The following is a 12,177-nucleotide window of genomic DNA, read 5'->3' on the forward strand; positions in this document are numbered from 1 at the left end:
GCACATATAAAGCAGTACAGAAATCACCTTTTTCTTCTATATTAAAACCAAAAAGCCCTGCATAAATAAGGCCGTTTCTACAAGTATTGGGGTCTAGAGTTCTTTTCTTAGCTTTGCCTTCTCAAGCTACAACAGAGGAGTTGTTATTCTTGAATATCTACTGTGTTCTTGTTCCTTTGGGTGTTATCTCACGTGACCCTTTTACCAACCCTGCAAGGTAAATATTATTAACCTTGTTTTTACAGATAAAACGGAGGCCCATGGAGGACAAGGGGCCTGTCCTAAGGTCACACTTTGAAATTCAACAACAAGCCTGTGCCACACTTCATGCGGTTCCCAAACCCTCACTGTTCCTACCACACTCAGCTCTCTCAGACCAATGTGTATTCAAATGCAGTCTCTTCCTCTTTGCGAATTGTAGGATCATGGTTTGGTTAATCAACTTCTGCGGACCTGTTTCCTGAGCTCTTAAGTGGGGAATAGGCTGACATTCCATGAAACAACCAGTATCGTGCCTTGCACTATTTGGTGATTAGGCCCTTCCTTGATGTTTATATTTATTTCTAGATTTAGAGATAAACAGTTAACAATGGAAAAAATGATGACAAGAGTAGATTTTTTAGCTACAGAGTACAGGTGAGAGATTTTAACTTTTCTTAAGGTATTAGTCTCCTCTGGCTGCCCTAACAACACAATATAAACTCTGTGCCTCCAACAACAGAAATTTCTTTTTCTCCGTTTTGGAAGCTGAAAGTCCAAGATCGAGGTGTTGGCAAGTTTGGTTTTTTCCGAGGCCTCTCTCCTCGGCTTATAGATGCTCACATTTCAGCTGCGTCCTCACCTGGTTTTCCCTGTGTGCGTGAGCCCCTGGTCTCTTCCTGCCTGTTTGAATTTCCTATTCTTACAAGGACACAGTCAGATCAGAGTAGGGCCTAACACCTTCAGATAGTCACCTCTTTAAAGGCCCTACCTTCAAATACAGTCCTATTCTAAGGTCCTGGGGGTTGTTAGGCTTCTGACGGATGATTTTGGGGAGGGGCATAATTCATCTCACAATAGGTTTTCCAATTTGGAAATGGACATCTGTTTATTGACTAAACTACATTGGGGAACCTTAAAAATACATTCATGATTGAGCCAGACTTGGGACTCGTATTTGACAAGGCATCACGCTCCTGTGAATGAAAGAAGTGGAACACAAGAGAAATGGGATAAGAATCGAATGGTCACGGTTTCAGTTACCAAATGGTCACATGGCAGTGACAGGGGTGGAAGTGGGAGAAAAGAATTCCCTCTTGAAGGTGACCTGAGGACTGAGAGAGAGGGACCTCTGAATAATCGCCATGCCCTGTGTTCCCACACTGAGTGGCATCAGTTGTGAACAACTGCTGTGAAGTAACTTCCTTTTCCTATGTTAAACATACCTCATTTGTGCAGTTTAGTCAACACATATTTGGGGGGCACCCAGGCTATGTCCTGCACCAGGACATGAAGACAGGCAGTGAATAAAACAAATAGTCCCACCCAATAGAGCTTGTAACCTAAGCTGGCTGGGGAAGTAGTCAATAATTTGGACACAGGCAGGGACGTGGGAGTGTGAGTCAGAAAGACTTAATGGACTGAGGCAGGGCGAGGAGAGAAAAGGCTCCTGTAGAAAGTACTATTTCTGTTGAATCCTGACAGATGTTTAGAAGCAGTCCAGAGGGGAGGGGAAAGGGTATTGCAAACTTTTAGAAGCTTATTGTGTAGGCACTAAAGAGACTTATTTTTTACTTTTTTGAATGAAGTGGTCTTTTAATACATGGTGTCCCATGTTTCATAAATTCATAGAGTTTTTCTATGGTAGTAAATTTAATAGCCCTTATATATTAAGGTCAGAAAAAAATTCATCAGTGAATCTGTTTTTGGTTCTGAGAGTGAGAATACGGAACAGAAAAGCAGATTCAGAACTTCTGAAATCTGTGACTTTGAAGTCGGGGGAAGTTTTCCTCGTACAGGCTGATGAGATTGAGCTATGTGGGCATCTGCCAATTAGATCCTCTGTTTTCTCATGTGTTACCTTAGGGCTCAGGTTAATAGGAAAGCCCATATGTCTCTCTAAGGAAGCTGCTTTTCCTCCCTTCCCCAAGCCCCTGCCTTCTTCCTCTTCTCTTTCTCTCTTTCTCCCTCCTTCCACCCCCACACTTCTTGTAAGCCAGGCTTAGAATTCCTTGCAAATTGGAAACAAAGGATGAGAGCAGGTCTGGGAAGAACTGCTGCTTGTTCTGGGGAATCTCTACAGCCAGATCCCCTGTTTCCAGCAAATGCCTTTTATGCTTTCTTCCTGAAGAGAATTAATGGGAGTTATCAGTACTGAAATCAACCCGCTTCTGGAAAAGACTGGTATAGGCAGATGTGGCTAGCCTCTCCACACAACCACATCAAAATTACAACTAAAATACAGAACGACCTTCAATCAGATACGTCAGAAATTGAGCTGAATGGAAGACTGACACCACAAAATGGAGTTGAATGAAAGTCTGATGACTACGGAATTAAAGAAACTGCATTCAACCTACTGGTAGGAGGGGCACAGACGCCAATCTGGCTGGTCCCACCGCCATGAGGATGAAAATTCAGGAGGGATATCTTGGGAGTGTGGAGTCCCAACCCCACCCCAGGTCCCCCAGCCCAGGGTTCTAGTGGCAGGAAGATAAGTCCCCACAACTTCTGCTGCAAAAATCGATGGGGATTGAGCCAGTGGAAGAAACCGCTGGAGCCACGAGCAATTCCTCTTAAAGAACCCCTACCTGGACTCACTCCTACTCAGACTCACTCCCTCTGAGCTCTAGCGCCAGGGTGGCAGCTTGAAAGGCACCAGTGGTACACAGGGAGAAACTGCAGTGTCTGGCATCAAGGTGAGCAGAGGCCATTGTCCTTTTGCTAAACCTTTTCCCCACAGAGCTGGCAAGCTGGTGCCATATCTGAGATTCCATCAACCTGGTTCACACAGTTTGAACTGCCTCGGAGTTCTCCAGAGGCTCTGCCCACCCAACTTATGGGCCCACCCAAGCAGCTGTTCTATATAAATGGCTAGTCTAGGTTCCCAAATCTTAACAAACCAGCAACAGCTGACTTTAGTGAGCCCTAGCAGCAGCCAGATTAGATTCACATTTTGGCTTCAGGCTGGGAATCTCCAAACCCAGCATGAGTATCAGCTTCTCAGATTGTTTTATAGCTCAGGCAGGTGCCCTAGGCAAAACACAGGTGGGGGCTGACCTTAGCTTGCACTACCTGAAAAACCTCAAGGCAGCACACCCAGTGGACAGCTACAGACCACATGAGAATACCACCACCCTGCCTCTGCACAGCCGATCCTCCACAGATGGTGGAGGGTGGTTTTCAGTGGTCACAGCCAGTCCTTGTAGCTGACTGGCCTGGGTAAATACCTCCTATTGACCTGCCAACAGCAACCAAGACTCCCATGAAAGGAGGGTATATTCAGTCCATGCAAAGCGTGCACCTCTAGTAACCAGCTCAGGTGATAGGGGTGGCTGTGCCTCTGGACCCTACAGGACACCTACTACATTAGGCCACACTACCAAGACACAGAGTCAATGAGGCTCCACCTAATACATAGAAACAACCACAGGGAAGCTGCCAAAACAAGGAGACAAAGAAACATGGCCCAAATAAAAGAACAGATCAAAACTCCAGAAAAAGAGGTAAACAAAATGGAGATAAACAGTCTATCAAATGCAGAGTTCAAAATACTATTCATAAGGATGCTCAAGGAACTTAGTGAGGAATGCTGCAGCATCAAAAAACCCAGTCAGAAACAAAGGATCCACTAACCGAAATAAAGAACAATTTACAGGGAAAACAGTAGAGTGGATGAAGCTGGGAATCAAATCAATGCTTTGGAACATAAGGAACCAGAAAACAACCAGTCAGAACAAGAAGAAAAAAAGAATCCCCCCAAACTGAGGGTAGTGTAAGTAGCCTCTGGGACAACTTCAAGAGATTCAACATTCTCATCATATGGGGTGCCAAAAGGAGAAGAGAAAGAGCAAGGAATTGGAAATCTAGTGAAAGACAACTTCCTTAATTTGGCGAAGGAAATAGACGTGCAAGTCCAGGACACACAGAAAGTCACAAACAAGGTGGATACAAAGAGGCCCATTTCAAGACATATCACAATGAAAGGGCCAAAGATTAAAGGTAAAGAGAACCTTAAAAGCAGCGAGACAAAAGAACTTAGTTACCACAGGGGAGTTCTCATAAGACTGGTCAGCTGATTTTCTCAAAAGAAACTTTGCAGGATAGAAGGGATTGGCAAGACGTATTCGGAGTCAGGAAAGAGAATTAATGGGATTTATGGGGACCTACAGCCAAGATTGCTCTACCCAGCAAAGCTATCACTTAAAATTGAAGGGCAGATAAAGAGTTTCCCACACGAGAAAAAGATTAAAGGATTTCATCATGGCCAAACCATTATTACATGAAATGTTAAAGGAACTTACTTAAGAAAAAGAAAAAGATCAAAACTATGAACAATAAAATGGCAAAAAAATACATATCTAGCAATAATTGAATCTAAAAAACAAACTAAGCAAATAAGAACAGGAATTGTGGTTACAGAGAACATTTTGGTGGTTGCCAGATGGGAGGGGAGTATGGGGGAATGGATGATAGAGGTGAGGGGATTAAGCAGTACAAAGAGGTAGTTAAACAATAATGTAGGGTTGTAAAGTACAGCATAGGAAATAGAGTAATAAAAAAACCAATGCTCGTGATCCGCAGACATGAACTGCGGTCGTGGGATTGCCTGAGGGAGTGGGGGATGCTGTATGGAAGGGAGCATGTGTGGGGGGAACATCAGGACAACTGTAATAGCATAATCAATAAAATATAATTTAAAAGAGGAAGTTACCCAGAAACCTACCTTTAGACTCAGAAGAGGAGGGTACTGTGGTATTTAAGGTTATAGTGACCTGACGTGGTTAAATAGATGCACTTTAGTTTCCTGGAGCTTGTTTCCAAAATATTGGTAGAGGTGGTGATGATAATGAAGATGGTAGTAACTTATTAAGGGCTTGTGCTATAATCGGCATTATAGTTAGCGGTTTACACACAGTATCTTTTTTAGTCCCTAAAGTGGTGCTATGATATTAGAGCTACTATTTCTTCCGGTTTACAGAAGAGGAAAGTGAGGCTCAGACACGTTTAGTCAACTGTCCACCTTCACACTTTCATTTGTGAATGGCTGAGCTGGCCAGTACGACACAGCCTGTGTTTTGTCAAGTATATTATTCTGCTGTGCGTTTGAGAACCTGCCGAATTGTATGATGCTCATTATCTACCACCATTTTTTTCTGATTTGTGTTAGAATTGAGTTACATTTCTAGAAGACATTGTTGGTATATTTAGGCAATTTTTAGAACTGTATGGTAGGAATTAGATCCTGGGCATTGAGTAATTGTATGGTTAGGTGGTGCTGAGTACCAGGATTTTTCTGGATTGCATTTTAGAAAGAAAAAGGGAAAAGTAAGTCTTCATAAAAGGAAAGATCAGTAGACATGGGTCCCAACTTACAGCCATGCAAGTCACTTAATCTTTCTCAAGTCAGTTGCACAAAATTTGAGATGGGCTAATAAGTTTTTATAATAATTTCAACAAAGGGAAAGTGATAAGATGGATGTGAGACCATCCAGCACAGTACCAGGAGGATCATTAAGTGTTCAATCCCAGCAAGTTCCTGGCAAAGTTGGAGCACATTTCAAAAGACTGGACTTTACCAAAAGGATTTGAGGAAGGGAAAATAGTTCAATAAAATTAAACTCCAGAATTTTTAAAGGGTTTTCTGGTAGTTCTTAAATGAAAGCAATAGGGGAAAAAAACACTAGAAAATGTGAGTGATTGTGAGTAGTAAAATCAATTTGTATACTGAGACTACATAATAAATTTGGTGTCTTGATATTCATATTGGCCAAAGAAAGAAATGCTGAATTGGGAATCATCTTCCAACAGTCAGATGATAGAATAGAGAAAATATGAGATGATATCATGAGTAGGGATCAATAGAAAGAAATATTATTAGAAATATTTGTGAGGTTTGCAATAATAAAGTTCTGCTTTACAACTGAAAGTGATCACTCTCACAGGTACAAATTTGAAAAGTCTTCTAAAATAAAAAATCCAATATGGAAAGCCGTAGTTAGTTCTTGGACAAGAGGCCAATGATTTAAGCTTAGATTAGCTTACTCATTAACTAAGGCTAGTGTTCAATCAGTAGTGTAAACTCCAGTTCACACCCGGCATCTGCTCAGATTGTTCAGTGTCTGTGCTGTGCCAGTTAATGTGTGAATGTTAGAAACTGATATTTACGTGACATTGATCATGTGCTTGGGTCAGTAGTATACCTGCTTTCATGGAGCTTACCTTCCAGTCGAAGGAGACAGAAAAAATAATTATTGCAGGGAGTGTGATAAGAGATACAAAAACAATAAATAAAACAGGATTGAGGTAGAGTGACAAGAGTAGCAGAAAAAGAAAGATTCTATGATTTCCATCAGTGAGCAGAAGCCCCTGAAGAAGGGACATTGAGTTGAGGAGGGAATAAGAAAGAGCCAGCTGTGTGAAGGCTGGTAGAAGAATAAGAAATGCACAAGATTCCAAGAATAGTTTTATGGTGATCATTCTGTCATGAACTGAGATTTCAAAATCATGAGGCAGGTAGTAAGAATGGTCTTTAAAATAGGTGAAGTAAAACAAAATCATGACAAACATAAAATATATTTATGTATACATAAATATATAATATATAAAATATAAAAACATGTATAAATGTGGAGAGGAGCTAGAGTAGCCAATATAACAGGTAATAGTGAATATTTAAGTATCCATACTTCTGTGCTTCTATTTTGTTTGTACTGTTTTGATCCAGGAGGGCAGTATTTGAACTAGAAAAAACAAAGCAGACTTGTTCTGGAGATCCTAGGATGTTTGGAAGATTTAAAGGCTCACTTGGATACTTTTAAAATGAGTTAATTATCAGTCCACACGCTCTTCCACATCTAAGCATTCTCTGTTGTGACTGAAGAGCCGCTGTGAACAAACTTGGGGGAGAATGTGACAGGTGCTTGAAGCCCAGAAATGAGCAAATGGCTGTTTTCAAAAGACAGGTCAAGATGAGAGTTAGGAGACAGGGGGTAGGGGAAGAGGTTCGCACAGATAAATTCCAGAAGTTGTAGTGGGATGACTTTGACATCCATCTCCAGCATAATGTTATGCTTGAATATTGAACCAATTATTTTTGAGCTGCCACTGAGGCACAGTGGTAAGCACTAGGAGCCAGCCTGAGTTCAGTAAGAATGTCTCATGCCAAACTAACCTAATATAATTTCCAGACAAAAAAATAAGGTAGGCATAAAAAAGTCTAGATTTGAGAAAGGCATACATGAGGAAAAAGTGTGGTTCAATAACTTTCTTTTTAAAATTAACATTTTGTAAAATTCTATCAGGTTCAAAAAGATACATACTACATTAAAAATGGCAAAGGTATAATGGTAACATGGCAAAGAATTTCATTATTAATAGTTCTATTTAGAAGTTTACATTCCAAGTAAAATGCACAAGGTAAATGGCATACATAAAGTGTTTTAGTGAATGGGAAGCCCCCCTTTTTTTTGGTTTTCAATAAACTAACAAGTTCTCAATCTGCCTTTGAAGAGTATATGGTGGGATAAATTTATTTATAATAAATATATGGTTATATTTACATCCGGTCAAACAACATGTGACCTTATGAAACACTGAGTTTATTCATTCTTTGAAACCTACTGATAACATATTTGAAGTATAAAAACTATACTTCAATCTACTTTTTTTGAGATTTTATTTATTATTTTTGAGAGGGGAAGGGAAGGAAAGAGGGAAACATCAATGTGTGGTTGCCTCTCGCACGCCCCCTGCCGGGAACTGGCCTGCAACCCAGGCATGTGCCCTGACTGGGAATGGAACCGCAATTGTGTGGTTCACAGGCCTGCGCACAATCCACTGAGCTACACCAGCCAGGGCTACTTCAATATATTTTAAATAAAATTATTTGCAGGAACACAGCCTGTCAAATGTGCCAGTGAGTTATAAGATGCACATACGAGTTACGAGTGAGTTCTCTTACCTTTTAAATTACTTTTTATTTTGAAATAATCTCAAAGTTAAGAGAATGTCCAAAAAATAATACAAGAAATTTTTTCCTGAGCATCATTTGAGAGTAAGTTGTTGACATAGTGGCTCATGATCCCATAATGTTTGGGGTCGACAAGGAAGGACATTCTCTTATGTAAGTACAGTATAACCATCATAATTAAAATTTAACAGGGCCACAGTGTGATGGATCAGTTGCAGAATAATGCCAGAAAGTATTTTCTTTGATTCTCCATGTTACAAATACTACATTATCTTTATTTTGTTGTTATTATTATTACTACCAATTATAGCTTTATAAATATTTTGGTTCCTGTAAATATTATCATATATTTCGTACATATAAATATTTATAAAAAGGTTACAAAACTACAAGTAGCCACTTATTATATTTTATAAACATATTATATTTCAAAAGTCTTTCTCTTTTATTAAATTCATGTGGCCTACAAAGATAATTTAATTAAATGAACATTTGTTGTTTAAATTATACTGCCATTTACAAAATATTGCTAACAGATGCATGATTTTGCTAATAATATTAGACATATTGTTCACATTTAAACATATAAACAAAGCGTTTTATTTGTATTACATAATAATAATGTAATCTATAATTAAATATACATATTTTAGTAATTTTATCATTTTTGTCCATGGCATGTGGTTATTCATAAGGTTTGTAAAAATCTAGCAAATGAAATTAAGTGGAATTGCTATCCTATTAGTAGCATTATTTTAAGTAACAAAATATTCTGTGGAAGGAATGTACCTAAATTTTATAAGTTAACTTACTGATATACCATCGGTATATCAGTATTTAAGTTATTTGCATTTTATGTTTTTTTTTACTTTTCTAATTATTTTCTTGGGTTAATAGTAAAATTTCTGAGTTAAACAAATATGCTGCATTAATCTCCCAAAACTATGAGACCAATTTACATTCCTACCTATTAGTATGGGCTGATCATTTCTCTATTAACCCTCTAACACTGTAACACATTTAAATCGTGCCAAATATGGGCACAAAATCAAATAGTTGACTGTATTTTAATTTATGCATCTTTATTTTTAGTAGGGTTTGATAGTTTTCATATGCTTATTGATCAGTTTAGCTTATTTTTATTCTGTGACTTGCCGGTCCATTTACCTTACCCATTTTTGTCATACTTTAAATATTTTTATTTTGTATGATAGTTACTAAAGTTATGAAGCTACATTTTAGAAATGCATTCTGAACAGGTTATACCTGAAAGGACATGATGGCTGTGGCTGTGAACACAAGAATCCAGTAGTGTGCTGGAGACAGATGAACGAGGAAAGGCTACGAGAGGATCGCTAAGGACGGGAGGCTGGGCAAGCATCAGAGAGCTTTGGAGCACATTCCCTCCCACTTACACATACGTGGGAAAATACCCCTTCCCATGTCCTTGTATCAATAATTTCATGTCACATATCCTTGTATCAAAAATTTCATGTCACAAGGAATGTATTAAAAAGTGCAAAAAGAAACTTTTGTTTACAAGGGGGTAAGCATACATTAAAGTACCAGATTGTACACTTTAAATACCCAGTTTTATTTGTAACAGCTAAAAATCAGAAAGAACCCACATGTCCATTAACAAATGGATAATGGTATAGCCATACAACAGAATATTGCTCAGCAATAAAAAATAATGAACTATTCACATAAGTAACACTTATGAATCTTAAAATACTGATGCATGATGATGAATACCAGAGTGAAAAAGGAAACACTTATGATTCTAATTAGATAAAAATCCAGGAAGCAAAAACTAATTTACTGCCAAACGAAGGAAAACAAGGTAGGGTAGAGTACCCATGAGAGCAGGGAGAGGTTATAAAAGAGCACTTGGTAAATACAGGTGTGATGGGTGTGGTCATTAGTATGATTATGGTGGTTTCATGGGTTTATATGTATGTGAGAACTAATACTATTGCACAGGGTAAATGTGTACAATTTAGATATTTATTTTATTGAGATATATCTTACGTATGTATATCTCCCCCATTTGTTACGTATGTAAGATATATCTCAATAAAACTTATAAAAAATCGTTCAGTAAAAGTTTACATCTACTTTCTTAAGAATGAAGGTGTGGCAATGCTGTATGGGCTTGACCTTCTCTGTCTTCTTGCTGTGGGAAGGGCAGCCCTCAATTTGTGGCCGGCAGTACTGGCTAGCAATAAGGAGCATTTCCATCTAAGTCAATAAAAATTCCACCTGGGTAGTAAAAGCCACATCCTTGGACTATGGGATTTCCCCTTTCTGTGTTTTCATTTTCTCGACTGTGCAGCAATGGCCTTGACGTGAACAGTTCAAAGGCTACAGGAGGAAACAAATCCTCATTTGCTCTGGCAATGACTTCAGCTCGAAGGAGAACACTGGCAAAAAGAGCACACACTCATCTCGTACAGCCATAGTCACCGGAACTTCTGCAGATGCACTTTAAGAAGAGGCGCATCCTCTCTAGTTAGATGCTGTCTCCTCCAGACCCTATTAATCACACTCAGTGTTTCTGTTCCAATTGTGGTTTCAGCCTGGCCCCGGCAATCTTAACACAAGTGACACCAGCAAATGAATTCTGGACATCTGGGCTCATGGTTGCACCTGGAGACCAGTTCTTCCTCAGTAGTGCTGGGAGTAATGTGACCTGCCTGGAGAAAGGGAAAACCACCAGTTCTTGTCCCCTAAGCACTGGAGATCATCACAACAACTCTTTCCTTCTCAGGGGGACCTTTGCACCCACAAAATAATACTGGAATGCAAGCCACAAAATAACACCACAAAGTGCTGTAATCTTTCCTAGATGGCCGTTGTCAGCAATGCAAATTAGACCAAACCTGGAAGAAGTAAAATCCTTTACAAGTTGCCAGCAATATCCAGACTAGGCATTCTGGGTCAAATTGGGTTCGAGACCTTGCTCCAATACTCAGAAAGGAGGGAATGAGACACCACCCTCCATGAACTTAGACTGTTCATGATTTTTCTCCAGGAAGTGGGAGAGAAAAAAGAAACATTTGCCTTCCTTTATTACACTGGGGTGACTAATGCACATGGCAGGGACCCAACAGGTGGCAGAAGTGAAAAGCCTTATCCCACAGCAACCGGCAGCGACAGAGATCTGGTGAGGGCCCCGTTCGGGACTGGTTAAAAAGCACAGCACTGTTCTGTTCACTAGAGCTTTCCACACTTCTAGTACTTGTGGCAAATCTCCCACTGTGTATGTTCTGATGCTCAATTCTGGTAGATGGCTCCGTCGCAGAGTTACTCCTTCATTGCTTGCACACTGCCTGGTCCCCTTTCTTCAGTCTGACCCACCCAAAGTCCCCTCTGGGCTGGTGGACATCCACACGAAAAAAAATACTAATTTGGACACAGACCTTACAGTGCCCTTCACAAAAATTAACTCAGAATGGATCAGAGACCTAAAAGCAAAATGCAAAGCTACCCAATTCCTGAAATATTATATAGGAGAAAATCCAAATGATCTTGGGTTTGTCAGTGACTTTGTATAGGCAACACCAAAGGCACAATCTGTGAAAGAATTGCTAGGCTGGACCTCATTAAAATCAAAACTTTTTTTCTGTATGAAAGACACTTTCGAGAGAATGAGACCATAAGCCACAGACTGGGAGAAACTATTTGCCAAAGACACATCTGATAAAGGACTGTCATCCAAAACTGACAAGGAGCTCAAAACTGAACAATGAGAAAAAGAACAACCCAAGTTAAAAATAGTCCAAAATCTTAAGAGACACTTCACTTACAAAGTTACACAGGTGGCAAATCACCATACAAAATATTTCTCTACATAGCATATCATTAGATAAATGCAAATTAAAACAACGATGAAATACGACTGCACACCTACTGGAAAGGCCAAAATCCAGAACCCTGACAACAGCAAATGCTGCTGAGCCCGAGGCGACAGGAATTCTCATTCAGTGCTGGTGGGGAAGCGAAAT

This window comes from Sturnira hondurensis, unplaced genomic scaffold (assembly GCF_014824575.4).
Source record: "Sturnira hondurensis isolate 20B ecotype Veracruz unplaced genomic scaffold, ASM1482457v3 Scaffold0003693, whole genome shotgun sequence".
NCBI classification, from domain to species: Eukaryota; Metazoa; Chordata; class Mammalia; order Chiroptera; family Phyllostomidae; genus Sturnira; species Sturnira hondurensis.